Source organism: Triticum aestivum, chromosome 2A (genome assembly GCF_018294505.1).
Source record: "Triticum aestivum cultivar Chinese Spring chromosome 2A, IWGSC CS RefSeq v2.1, whole genome shotgun sequence".
NCBI classification, from domain to species: domain Eukaryota; kingdom Viridiplantae; phylum Streptophyta; class Magnoliopsida; order Poales; family Poaceae; genus Triticum; species Triticum aestivum.
In genome coordinates this window covers 463,172,272-463,186,181 of record NC_057797.1, presented here as the reverse complement: position 1 = coordinate 463,186,181, position 13,910 = coordinate 463,172,272, and positions in this window count along the sequence as shown.

Genomic DNA, 13,910 nt, shown 5'->3' with positions numbered 1-13,910 from the left:
AGCCATTCTTGTCCGACATGTTGCCCCTGTCGTAACCAATCACTTGAGGGGCGTTGCCTCGCTGCATGGATGCTCGACTACTCCGGAGCGTCGCGATAGTCCACCCTCTCCACCGTCGGCAGCGCGATCCTGCTTAGACAAGAAGATTTTCTCGAGTTCTTGGGCTAACATGCCTCTGTCTGCTTTTTTACTTCGACGGGAAACATTGACAGGAGGTTCACGTTTAGATTTGTCTTCTGAGTTCTGACTATTTTTCTTTGATGATACTTCAGTTCGCACGAGTTTTATTGATCCATGATTGATCTACTAGACAGATGTAAAATTTGTATGTTACTATTTTGGGCATGCTAGATGTTCGATGCAATGTATTGTACTTGAGCAATCATTTTTTCTATACTTGACCTGCACAAAGGTGTGATGTGCAAACACTATAATCTCAGCAAGTTTGGTGATGTGCAAGTGTGAGATTATCCACCAACAAGAAAGAGTGTTTTCAGTGTGTAATTTCCACCTATATTTGCCCCCAACTTGTGATTTGTTTTCATTTGAAAAAATCTATGTTTATGTATAGGAGACTCAAAATAATAATATGTACTAAGAAAGTTCATGTGATATTGCATCAGAAGTTCGTTATTTACAAAGAGAGTATACATTCTTATTGTGTGTGTGCGCGCGCGCGTAAGTGTGAGAACTTTGACGCCCTCCATCTGCTTATTGAACTTCCAACGAAGAAGTGGATCTTCCCCATTACTAATGAATAAACCAAGAAGTTCGGTTTGAAATAACGAAGAAGTTCGACATTTACTAAAAAAAACTCCAATTTTTCACATTTTTAGAAAATACACAAAAAAGAGGTTCAAAAAATTGAAAAAGCTTAGATATTCTCACGTAACCGAGAGAAGTTCAGGTTGATAACTGCCAGAAGTTCACGTACTACACAGTGTACATTTGTATGAAAAAAAAGAATAAAAAAGCAAAGGCTAAAAAGTTTTTTTGCTAGAAGTTCAAGTGCTCGGCCCGAGAAAGTTCAAAAATTCTTGTGAGAGGTTGAACAAAAATACGTGACAGAAGTTCAAGGTGAAAACAACAAGAAGTTCAACTACTGCAAGGAATGCATTTCAAATGAGAATAAAAGTATAGAAAATTAAAATCTTAAAAAGTTTGTTGAAAGAAGTTCAAGTGCTCTGTCCGGGGAAGTTCAAAAATTCTTACGAGAGAGGCTCATCTTGTATTTCCATGTTCAATTTTTTCCGTATAAAATCGAATACAATTCTTTACTCAAAATATAAAAAGACGAAGTTCAAAATTGAAATAACATAGAAGTTCGGAGTTTATTAAAACCTAGGATTTACCTTTTCAAAAAATAAAAAGCACAACGCCATTTTTTGCACTTTTGAAAAGAATCTCATAAATGAAAAAATGGTTGCTAGAGGTTCAAGTGCTCGGCGAGGAAAAGTTCAAAAAAAATTGCGAGAGAGGTTCACCGTGTGTTTAGATGTCCAAAATATATAAAAAGATGTTGTTTGTTGTGTTTTAAAATAATTCACTCAAACCAGAGAGAAGTTCAAAGTGATAACATCCAGACGTTCACGTACTGCATGTTGTGTCGTATAAGAAAAATACAATATAAGTGAAACAACGTGAAGTTCAAACAGACATGCCCCAGAAGTTCAACTACTTCACACAGTGCAAAAAACAACAAAACAGAGTGAGGTCCAAAAAAGACATGCCCGTGAAGTTCAACTACTTCACGCGGTGCATTTCCATTCGCGATGAAGGCAGAAATCATGATCTTGTAATTTTCTAATTGACTTCAAAACGACAGGAATATCATTTGTGTAAGTTCAAGTCCCCGGCCGGAGGAAGTTAAAAAATATATTGTGAGAAGGGTTTGTACAAAATGAAAATCATTTGTGTAACACTGACAAATGGATGAGGAAATTACAAACGAAAATACGTCACAGAAGTTCAACGTGAAAACAACAGGAAGTTCAACTACTACACTGAATGAATTTCACATGAAAATCTTTTAAAACCGTCGCGAGTATGAAAAAATGATCAACACGGGAATGTTGCATGTTTATAGCAGCTTTCCATCGGTATATCACTCATTGAATTCTGGGGAGTGGATGGAGAGCTACAAGTAGTGGATGGAGATCTGCGAGCAAAAAAAGCACGTCGAAAACAGAGTGAAGTTCAGGTACACGCGACGAGAAGTTCAGGTTCTTCACACGGTGCATTTTCGAAGAATCTGTTTCGTGATAAAGGCAGAACGAATGATCTTGCCATTTTCAAAATTACTTGAAAACGGTCAGGATTCAGAGAAAACCATCAACATGAAAAAGTTTCACATTTTCCGTAGCTTTTCAGCGGTATATTATTTGCCCCATTCCGATAAAGTTTGTAGAAATTACGGCAAAAATACGTTTTTAACCATTTTCAAAACTGACATAAAACCGTAATGAATTAGGAGAAACAATATATACAAAAAAGTTTCACATTTCTTCAAGATTTCCAACGCCATATCATTTGCTGCATTTGGACGTACGCTTAAGCAATTAGCTCAAAAATACAAACTCGGTGGAACTTGTACCGTTTCCTAAATTACTTTTAAACCATTCAAAATTAGAAAACACTTTTAACATAAAAAAGTAGCGCATTTTCATAAGCTTTCCAACGCCATATTATTTGCCTCAATTGGATTAGCCGTTTAGAAATGGCATCGAAAATACGAACTCGGGTGTTCGGTTTGCGAAGTTTTACGATTTTCTGAATTACTCTTTAACCATAGGGAATTAGAGAAAACTTTCAACATGTGGAAGGAGCGGTTTTGCAGCAGCTTTCCAACGCCATATTATTTGCCTCATTCCGATAAATGGTTTAAAAATGCAATCGAAAATACGATTCACGTTTTTATATGAAGAAAAAACGGTTTTCAAAACTGCTCTTAAACCGCTTACATTTTTCCAAAAATTTTACCTGGGTCATGATACTGATGTCCATAGCTATCCAACAGTATATCGCAAGCCCCATTTGGACACCTTTTAGCTAAAGTTCAACCTAGTACTCGGGGAAGGTCAGGCGCGTTACTCGGGAAGTTCATGTTGTGATCAGAATATTATTCTGATCCCGTGATCAAAATAGTGTTTATGTGTGTGAGGAATAGTTATTCTTCATCCTTCTCTATTTTACTATCAATGCACCGTAATTTTACGTTTCGTAAGTTTTGTCTTATTTCTGACGCAAAAAGGGACCGTAAGAAAAATATATAATCGCCGTAAAAAATATTTTATGTTATGTAAAATTAAAAACGTAAAAACATAGTCTAAAATACACATAAACTGCAATTTTTCTTGTCTTATGACCTATATTTTTATTTTATTTTATGTCAAATTTTACGTATTTAATCAATAGGAATGTAACTATTTGAATTCGAAACGTAATTTAATTATGAAATGATCGTAAGATTACCTCGGGTGAAGAATAAGTTATTCTGCACCCTGGGTGATGAATAATAACACTATATATATATGTGTGTGTATGTATATATATATATATACATATATATATATATATACATATATATATATATACATATATATATATATATATACAGACGGTCTATTTTGCTAATATTAGCAGAATAACTATTCTGCACACCACTTCGGCACTGCACGCTCAACAGAAGTGCACTGCATCATTTTGACAACGAGCACTGCAATAGAGACTAGTGAACTTCTCGTCGGAAAAAACTGCACTCGTTATTTTTTCGGTACTGTTTTCGCTCTAATTTTTTAACCGTTTTTGGAATGAGGCGTGTAATATACCATTGAAAAGCTATGGATTAGGCGCAACTTCGACATGTTGAACACTTTTTGAGATTCCACACGGTTTAAGAGCAGTTTTGAAAATAGTGCGGCGGATGACGAGTGGCAGCTAGCGTTTTTTTGTGTTTTTTTCTAAACCGCTTGTTGGAATGAAGCAAATGATACGCCGTTGGATAGATATCATCGAGGCGCATCTTTTTCATATATAAATCTTTCTCTAATTCATTACGGTTTAAGAGCAGTTTCAAATTTACTAAATCGCGGAACTCTGTTTTTCAAATTTTTTGAAATTTTTGGTACTGTTTTTGCTCCAGTTTTCTAACCGTTTGTCGAAACGAGACATATGATACGCCGTTGGAAAGCTACGGACAAGGCACAACTTTCATATGTTGAAATGGTTTTGAGATTCCTTACGGATTTTAGTTAATTTTGAAAATCGTGCGGCTGACTTCGAGAGGCAGCGGCTGTTTTTTCGCGAAATTTTTAAGAACGGCTGGTCAGAATAATTCAAATCATACGTTGTTGGAAAGATATCGACGAGACGCAACTTTTTCATGTAGAACACTCTTTGTAATTCTTTACGGATTAAGAAGAATTTCAAATTTACCAAAATGCGGACACTCTGTTTTTCGCGATACCCAAATCAACGAGTGAACTTCGCCCAACAGAAAACCGCACTGCATCGGACGAAAACCGCAGTGCATCAAATAGTCAAGCGAACTTCATGATATTCATCCGACAGAAAGCCGCATTGCATTGGACAAAAACCGAATTGCATCAGACAGTCAAGCGAACTTCATGATCTTAGACGAGTTTTTGGGAGTTTGGGGAGTAAATGACCCGTGACACTACGGAAAGTGAACCACATAGGTTTTTGTTGTCCCTTTTCCAACTTCTTTTGTGAACGAGAGTGGACCGCATGGATGAGGGCAAGTAAACCGCAACATGTAGCAAATTGAACTCCGTAATTATTTTGTGGCTTGTTAACTTTCCTTTTTTGTAATTTGATCTAGACTACATGGTCAATGTTAGTGAGCTGCATGAATGAGGCGAGTGGACTGCATTTAAAATTACATTTTTTTCCACCATAATAATTTTACCTCACACCAACATTCGCTGAATAATTTAAAGAACAAGTGAACCTCACAAAACAAAAACAAAGTACTGCCAGAACAAGCTAACCAAACTACATGCACACTTTATGTTTTGCGCCATTGTCTATGGCCGCTGATGATGCTCATGGAGATAATACATTCACCCATTTGTTTTACACAGCCACACACATACATACACACAAAAGCAACACTAGCTAGATAAAAAAATCAGTTGAATAGGTGGGTTGCGTACTGCAAGCACCCACGCGCCGCACTGCACACACCGACGGACGGTGACGCACACTCCGTGGCCTGCGTGACCGCGGTGCTAAAACTACATATCATCATGTACCACACTGAATCACTTTTTTCTCTTTACACTTGCAACCAAAATCTGCAACAAATTAGAACATCTCTGTAAAATGAGCAGAAATAAAAGTACAAAAAATTCACCGCAATTTTACATAGCGAACTGCATGGCACAAGTTAAACAAAAATAGAACTACGGAGTTAACTGAACTCCTACTCGTGGAGGTTCAGTGGCAATAACAGAAGAGGATGGCAATAAACAACTAAGCTAACTCCCTGTTCGTGGGAACATGTCGGCGAGGACAGAGCAATGGAGGACACACATATCGGGGTTGGTGGGTGCTCAACTGTTGCACATACGTGGGAGCGAAGGAAGGGGGCTCAGTGGCCATGGATCTCGGCCGGAGTAGGAGAGGATGACCCCACCCGCGGTAGCGCACCGACGAACTGAAGCCATGGGCTGGCCGAACCGCATGGCCGCGCTAGCCGAACTGCTCGCTGGAATTACAGGGAAAACTTGCCTGAACCTCGCCGCCGATTGACCTCATTCGTACCTGCGATGGTGTTTGACAATGGAGCAGAAGAGGACGGGGGGAGGCGGCCATCAGGGCGGCTGGTGGGAAGGGGCACGCCGACAGTGGGGATCCCGCCATGGCCACGGGATGCGCCAGGGCGCTTGGGGCGGTGCAACTGGATCCGCGCCGTATGATGTAGCACCGGCGAGACATGGGAGGAAGGCCGCTGGCCAGTTGCGGCGGGGTATGGGGAGGAGAGGGCCATGGGAGGCTCGCCGGATCTGGGGAGGAGAGGGCCACAGTGACCTCAGTAGGCCGCGGGGACAGCAAACAGAGGTCGGGGCAGCCCGATCCGGCAGAGAGGGAGGCCGGGGACGACCGTATCCGGCGCAAGGGAGGCCGGGGCGGCCCGATCTGGCGGCGAGGGAGGTTGGGGGTGGCCGATCCTGTGGCGAGGGATGCCGGGGAGGGCGGCGGTTGGCACGGAGATTCAAGGGCCTCCGGGGTGGGGCGGGGCCCTGGCGGCAGCAGCGGCGGCTTCAGGGCAAGGCGGAGGTGGCTCGGCGGATCGAGGCTGCGTTGGGTGGTCGGCACGGCGGCGCGCAGAGGAAGGCAGGGTGATGCGGGGCTCTGGCAACCGCAGGAGGAAGAAGGTGGGAGAGGAGGTGGGTTGTGTGTGAGCGTGGGGTGGGTCGTGTTAGGCACTAGTGGGGTAGGTGGTAGGTTTTGTCACCGTGCAGTTCGGTTCGGCGCACTCGTGTAGTTCTTTTTTGTTATCAGAATAAGCCAGGTGTTATCATAATAAGACTCTTAAGGGGTGTTATCATAATAGACCCACCCTATATATATATAACTGCACGCAGATTAACACATCGGTGGCTCCGAAACAGGTCAACTCGGTAGCACCGAGATGAAAACCTAGATCAATCTAAGTGATATCGGTTAGACCGAGTTTGAGTGAGTTGGTTTGGCCGAAATCAATTAGAAGGTTTTGGAGGTTCAACCCTTTCAGATCGGTTGCTCCGAGTGCTCCTCACCTGGAGGGTCCGAAAACGACTTGTTCAATTTTTGTGATGTAGCAAGAATAGAATTTGAGACAAGAAATCATAGATAGCTAGAGAAGGTACTTAGGAATTCTTGTACATCCACTTGGCCAGAAAAACCAAGTCAATCAAAACAACAAATGGATGTCCTCGAATGAAGAAAATATGCAAACCAACATGCTCACACAATAAGATAGCAAATGAAATATGTGTCAAACATGCACAACCAATTCTAGCATCTATCAAGCAATGGCGATAACTAGGTCATCTATATATGAGTATATTGACTTAGGAGCCAAATGAGAACATTTGATCATAGGTCATACTCATCATTTAAGCACAAGTGGGGTTGCCACTTTTACATAAAGCATTAATGTGTTCACACCATTGGAGTTGCTTCAGCTCAATTGTTTAGAGCAAAGCTCCCCCTAGATGTGATATTCCCCCTAAGAGGGATTAACTAACCTTGCGTTTTGTCGATGATGACTCCATGTAAATGTTGAAGATGTGGATGCTCAATGTTGATGTAGACCATCAAGAGTTGGGAGCAATCCTTTGGAGTTTTGTGCTTTCAATACATACATGGGTTAGTCCCACACAAGGAATATACAAGGATATCCATAGATATAGAGTGAAATACACATGTAATGATGTCCATGAATGCATTGAATACCTTTTCCCTTGCCTTACCAACAAGAGGGTCTGTGACTCCATGAACTAGTGCAAAATGTGGAAGTTGGTTGCACAAGTCCTTGCCAAAATAAATATGAGTGAAGTTTGTTGGCGGAATCACCCTCAAGAACTCTCTAGTTCTTCTTCATTGGGATCCACATCAACTTGATGGGAATCCTTGGAGTTGTGGTCACACTTGATGAAGTAGAGCTTGAAGTAGTCTTGGGAATCCACTTGACCATGGCTTGAGGAGCTTCTTCAAATGAATCAATCTCCTCTTGAAGCTTGTCCTTGCCTTTAAGCTTGTGGTCTTGTGGTGGAAGATCTTCTTGAACTTGTGTTCCCTTGAAGAGAGTAGGATCATACTTCTCTTGTTGAGGAATGAACTTTGGCTTGGGGTATTTATCTTCTTCCCATTCAACTCCATCGTCATTGAACTTTTGTTCAAAACCAACACCTTGGTTCTTCCGATGCCTTCCTTGCTTGCGTACAATTTCCTCAAATTGCTTACTCCCGGCAAGACTCTTGTAGACACCTTTTTCTATAATTCCTTTCAATAGCATATTTTCTTGCTCAAGTGTAACTTGGCTAAGAGAATCATTAGTGGAATCAATAGAACTACTAGAACCAACAATATTGGATTTAGCATGGTTATTGTTACTACTAGAGGTAGAACCATTTTTACCCTTGTTACTAGTTTGCTTAGATTTAACTTGTGGCATAAAGGTAGACAAGAGAAAATGTTTGGCAAGGTATGAAGAACTCTTCTTTTGAAGATCGTCATTGATAGCTTTAAGAAACTCATGTTCTTGCTCTAAATTTAGCTTCTCAAAGCGTAGCTTCTGATGAGTTCTTAGAAGTTCTCTATGATCCTCTTGAGTTGTTTCATGAACTAACTTAAGAGCATTTAGTTCTTTAGTTAGATGCTCAATCTCCTTCATAGCATTTTCACTCGTTTCCTCTTGACTATCATGATTACTAGCATTTTCATTATAGCTCACATCACTAGTCCTATCAACAAGTAAATCATCATCACCAAGCAAATCCTCCTCATCACTATTAAAATCAAGATACTCGGGGTGTGATACCTTGGGGCCTTTTGCCATGAAGCATCTTCCAATTCCTTCATTTGGTGAATCAAAGAGATCATAGGAGTTGGATGACACAAGAGCAAGTCCGGCAACACCTTCATCTTGACTATAGTCGGAGTTGGAGTGATAGCTTCTCTCGAAGTGGTTGTCGAAGTCGGAGCCGCAAACCCATTCACCAACATGAGCTTGATGTCTTCTTATTGTGTAGCTCTTTGATGACTGTACTTCCTCTCTGAATCCTTGCTTCTTCGAGAGTGTCTTTGTTCATAACGATCATCTCTACTCCTTCTCTCCTTATGAGGTGATTCATCTCTTCTATGTCTTCCTCTTGGTGATTCGTCTCTTTTCTTGTAGGGATCCATACACTCATTGGAATAGTGTCTGGGTTTTCCACAATTGTAGCAATTTCGGTCATGACTTGATGATCTTCTCTCATAGTGTCTTGAGCTAGAGCTTCTTTCTTTTTCTTTGTTCTTGTAAAACTTTTTAAATCTTTTCACCATTAGGCTTATCTCCTCATTGGATACTAGCTTGTCACTTGGTGTTGTTGGAGCATCACTTGAAGCTTTGTAAGAACCACTAGACTTATTGTGGAGCTCCTCTTTGTCCTTGAGTGACATTTCATGAGCAACAATCCTTCCAATGACTTCCATGGGCTTGAGATCTTTATAATTGGGCATCATTTGGATCAATGTGCAAACGGTATCATATTTTCCATCCAAAGCTCTAAGGATCTTCTTGATGATGAATTTGTCGGTCATCTCTTCACTTCCTAAGCCGGCAATCTCATTTGTGATGAGAGCAAGCCTAGAGTACATCTCAGTAACTCCTTCACCATCCTTCATCTTGAACTTTTCAAGTTGACTTTGAAGCACATCCAACTTAGATTCCTTAACAGACTCGGTACCCTCATGCATATCAACCAAAGTATCCCAAGTTTCCTTTGCATTCTCAAGGCGGCTGATCTTGTTGAACTACTCAGGGCATAAACCATTAAAGAGAATGTCACAAGCTTGAGCATTGTATTGCAAGATCTTCAATTCTTCTGGGGTTGCTTCACTATCCAGTTCATTTCCATCCTCAAAGAATTCACCTTGCAAGCCAACACGAACAACAGCCCAAACGGCGGGGTTATGACCAAGAATATGCATTTTCATTTTATGTTTCCAACTAGCAAATTTTGTACCATCAAAATATGGACCTCTACGGTGATAGTTACCCTCACTATACGCCATACTCTCCTAGGTTGTGAAACCGAGGCTATGATCACCAAAGCTATGAAAATCAAGGCTTACGGAGACCAAAGCTCTGATACCACTTGTAGGATCGAAAGTATGTCTAGAGAGGGGTGATTAGACTACTTGACCAATAAAAACCTAACCTTTTCCCAATTTTAGTTGTAGGCAGATTTTAGCAATTATGACAAGTCAAGTAACACCCTACACATGCAAGTCTAAAGAGTATAGCAGCAGAAAGTAAAACATTGCACATCTAAGTAGAGGGAAGGGATTGGAGAAAGCAAATGCAATGGAGACACGGTGATTTTTCGCGTGGTTCCGATAGGTGGTGCTATCGTACGTCCACGTTGATGGAGACTTCAACCCACGAAGGGTAACAGCTGCGCGAGTCCACGAAGGGCTCCACCCACAAAGGGTCCACGAAGAAGCAACCTTGTCTATCGCACCATGGCTTACGTCCATGAAGGACTAGCCTCACTCGGGTAGATCTTCATGAAGTAGGTGATCTCCTTGCCCTTACAAACTTCTTGGTTCAACTCCACATCATGTCGGAGGCTCCCAAGTGACACCTAACCAATCTAGGAGACACCACTCTCCAAAAGGTAATAGACGGTGTGTTGTTGATGAACTCCTTGCTCTTGTGCTTCAAATGATAGTCTTCCCAACACTCAAGAACTCCTCACAGATTTGGCTACGGTGGAAGAAGGATTTGAGTGGAAAGCAACTTGGGAAAGGCTAGAAATCAAGGTTCAAATGGTAGGAATGGAATCTCTTGATCTCAACACATGAGTAGGCGGTTCTCTCTCAGAAAATGAATAATATGAGTGTAGGCACGTTCTGATGGCTCTCTTCCCGAGAAGGAAGGGGTGGAGGGGTATAAATAGCCTCCATACAAAATCCAACCGTTACACACTTTTGACCCAACTCGGTGGCACCGAAACAGAAATCTCGGTAGCACCGAACTATGTAAAAGATATGAACGTTAGGAATCTCGATGGGACCAAGTGGAACAGCTCGGATGGACCGAAGTGCAAATGGCTTAGGGAAAACCTCATCTCGGTGGCACCGATTGCATCAACTCGGTTGGATCAAAGTGAAGCAATAAGGCAGCAGAGAGTTGGCAAGCCATCTCAGTGTGACTGGTTTGCAAAACTCGATGAGACCGAATAAATGCAAACGATTACAGAGAGTTGGCAAGGCCATCTCGGTGAGACCGAGATCCATATCAGTGGATCTGATTTGTTAGGGTTTTGGCAGTGGCTAAGTCTGGATGAACTCGGTGGCTCCGGATTGGGAATTTTGGTGGGGCCGAGTTGGAATGTAGGTTCTGGACATATTTGGAATGAGAAGGTGGTTGAGGGTTTTGGAAGCACTTGAGCAGAAAGACCATTAAGCAACACCTCATCCCCTTTTAATAGTATTGGCTTTCCTATGGACTCAATGTGATCTTGGATCACTAAACCAAAAATGTAGAGTCTTGATCTTTTGCCAATCCTTGTCCTTAGCATTTTGAGGGGTCCACATCTCAAGTCTATGCCATGCCAATCATTGAACATCCTGAAATCTTTACCTTGAATGGATATTAGTTCAATGAGATATATGTTGTTATGAATTACCAAAACCACCAAGGGAGCAAATGTGCTTTCAATCTCCCCCCTTTTTGGTAATTGATGACAACATATAGATCAAAGCTTCGATAAATGATTAAGTGAATGAAATACATCGTCGATTTGAGAAGTATGTGATAAGCAAGAGCTCCCCCTAAATTTGTGCATTATTAAATTTTTTGCATTTGAATGCAAATGCACAATCGATTAGGCTCATGGGTCACACTTCCCTTTGTAGAGCACTTTTATTTTCTTGCTTAATACTTGTGTGGTATTTTCAATATTTGGGAAATAGGAATAATGGGGGGAAGGTAATTTCTTGCAAAGCTTGGAGTGACCAGCACCACCACCTGCCGAAGGCAAGCATCTTGAACACTTGATATGGTGAATGCATAGTCGTTTACTTGCAAGAATAATTGGGCCATTCTGATAAAATTTGCATATGGCTATTTTTGCATGCATGACTCCTTGCTGATATTTTATTTCTGTTAAGCATGAGTTATGTGTGAGCATGGCTATTTTGGCATGTCACATATGCCACGTTGGTCCAGACTAATCTGCAGGAAGTATCAGTCACGAGAAAGGTGACCGTGAGACCGAAATCTCGTTGTGACAAGAATGATCAGTGTGGGCATGTTGGAACATGCCAGGTGGTGACCCTATTGGGTACTACCAAGGATACGTGTTGTGCTAACCGTTACGGGAAATACTTAAACCTCCTGAGTCAACCGTAGATTGAGTCTTGTCCGGTAACCCCCATACTTGATCCATGTTACCACTTGTACCTGCCGTAGGTAGGGTATGGTTCAGTAAGTTGTTAACCCCTTTCCTGCACACACTGTACAGAGAGGCCATAGTGAAATATAAGATTGGCCCATGGTAGGCATGTCACTTGGTCAGGGGGCATGGGTGTATTCGGTTGGAGCCGAGAGGGGTAGCACCCCTGATCTTTGCGCACGTTATATATGAGATTGTGATCCCATGCTATTCGAGATTGTAGTCTCCCCGTCTTAGAGTTTATCCTGAGCGATGTTTTGGGTGATTCCTGGCATCCGAAAGGTTAAGCTAGTGTGTGTTGGTCAGGTGTGTTTTCAACCCAACGACCGTAATGGGAATTAGTCAGTGTCTCGGTGTTAGCTAAGCAAATCCTTTACTTGTGGGTAAAGAGCACACCCTCTGTAGAGTTAAACCTATTCGAATAGCCGTGTCCGTGGTTAAGGACTACAGTCTGGGTAGGTCAAGTGTCGGTCTTAGTGTCGATCTCCGGAGGAAATAATTAATTTGAGCATGAATTATTCTGCAGGATATATTTATATCATCACTAACACTGTCATGGTTATTTTTTAATACCGTTGTTGTGAATGTTATTGTCAATATGCATATTATTGTGGATTAACCTATCTCTCTTATTATATTTTCCTCAGTGTCTCAGGGGCTGGCTGGACTACCCCGGACACTTGATTTATTTTCAAGACCTCCCGTGGCGTCCCTCGAGTTCTCAGGCGGTTCTGTCACGCCAATACCCTTGTGGATACCCCATTGACATTTCTTTTCAAGACCTCTCGTGGTGTCCCTCGATTTCTCAGGTGGTTCTGTCATGCCAATACTCTTGTGGATACCCGATTGGCATTTCTTTTCAAGAACTCTCGCGGCGTCCCTCGAGTTCACAAGCGGTTCTGTCACGCCAATACTCTTGTGGATACCTGATTGGCTTTTCTTTTAAAGACCACTCGTGGCGTCCCTCGAGTTCACAGGCAGTTCTGTCACACCAATACTCTTGTGGATACCCAATTGGCATTTCTTTTCAAGACCTCTCGTGGCGTCCCTCGAGTTCTCGGGCGGTACCGTCTCGCCCGACTCTCTTTTAGACACCCGATTGGCATTTCTCTCGAATTTCTCGGGCGGTCCTGTCTCGCCCGATTATCCATTTAACTTTCTTTGTTTGTCACTAAAAATTTTATTTGCTAGTTTCTTTGCATGCTAATATATTTAACCTACCATGATTAAATTTCAGTCAGCATGAGCATATCATTTAATCCATCTTGAGCATCTGCGTTCAGTGTATCTTTTGTTCACTATGTTTGCGAGTACATTCAAAAGTACTCACTGGCTTGTCCCTAGCTATTTAATTGGCCAGGTCAGGATTACCAATGAGGAGTATGACAACGATGTCCATGCAAGCTAGGAGCCTATGATAGCAGCCACGCGAGATAGGAGTTAACCAGGTCAGCTGTCCCGGTGGGAATGTCGCCCCACCAGAGCTGGAGATCCGCTACCCACTTCCGTCATTCACTGGTGGAGATCATTGTTGTATCATTAGGCCTTTAGGGTCTTGGGCTCAAATTCTTGTAACTGCTTGGAATTCTGTATCATGGACGTGTCCACCAGTGACAGTAATCCTGGGATGGTAATGACACGAGGGGTTGATCTCTGGGATTCTGTGTCCCGGAAATCCGGCCCCGACAACAACACCTAGGACATGGTGTGGCAGCGCCGAAAGCCACCCTCGTGCCA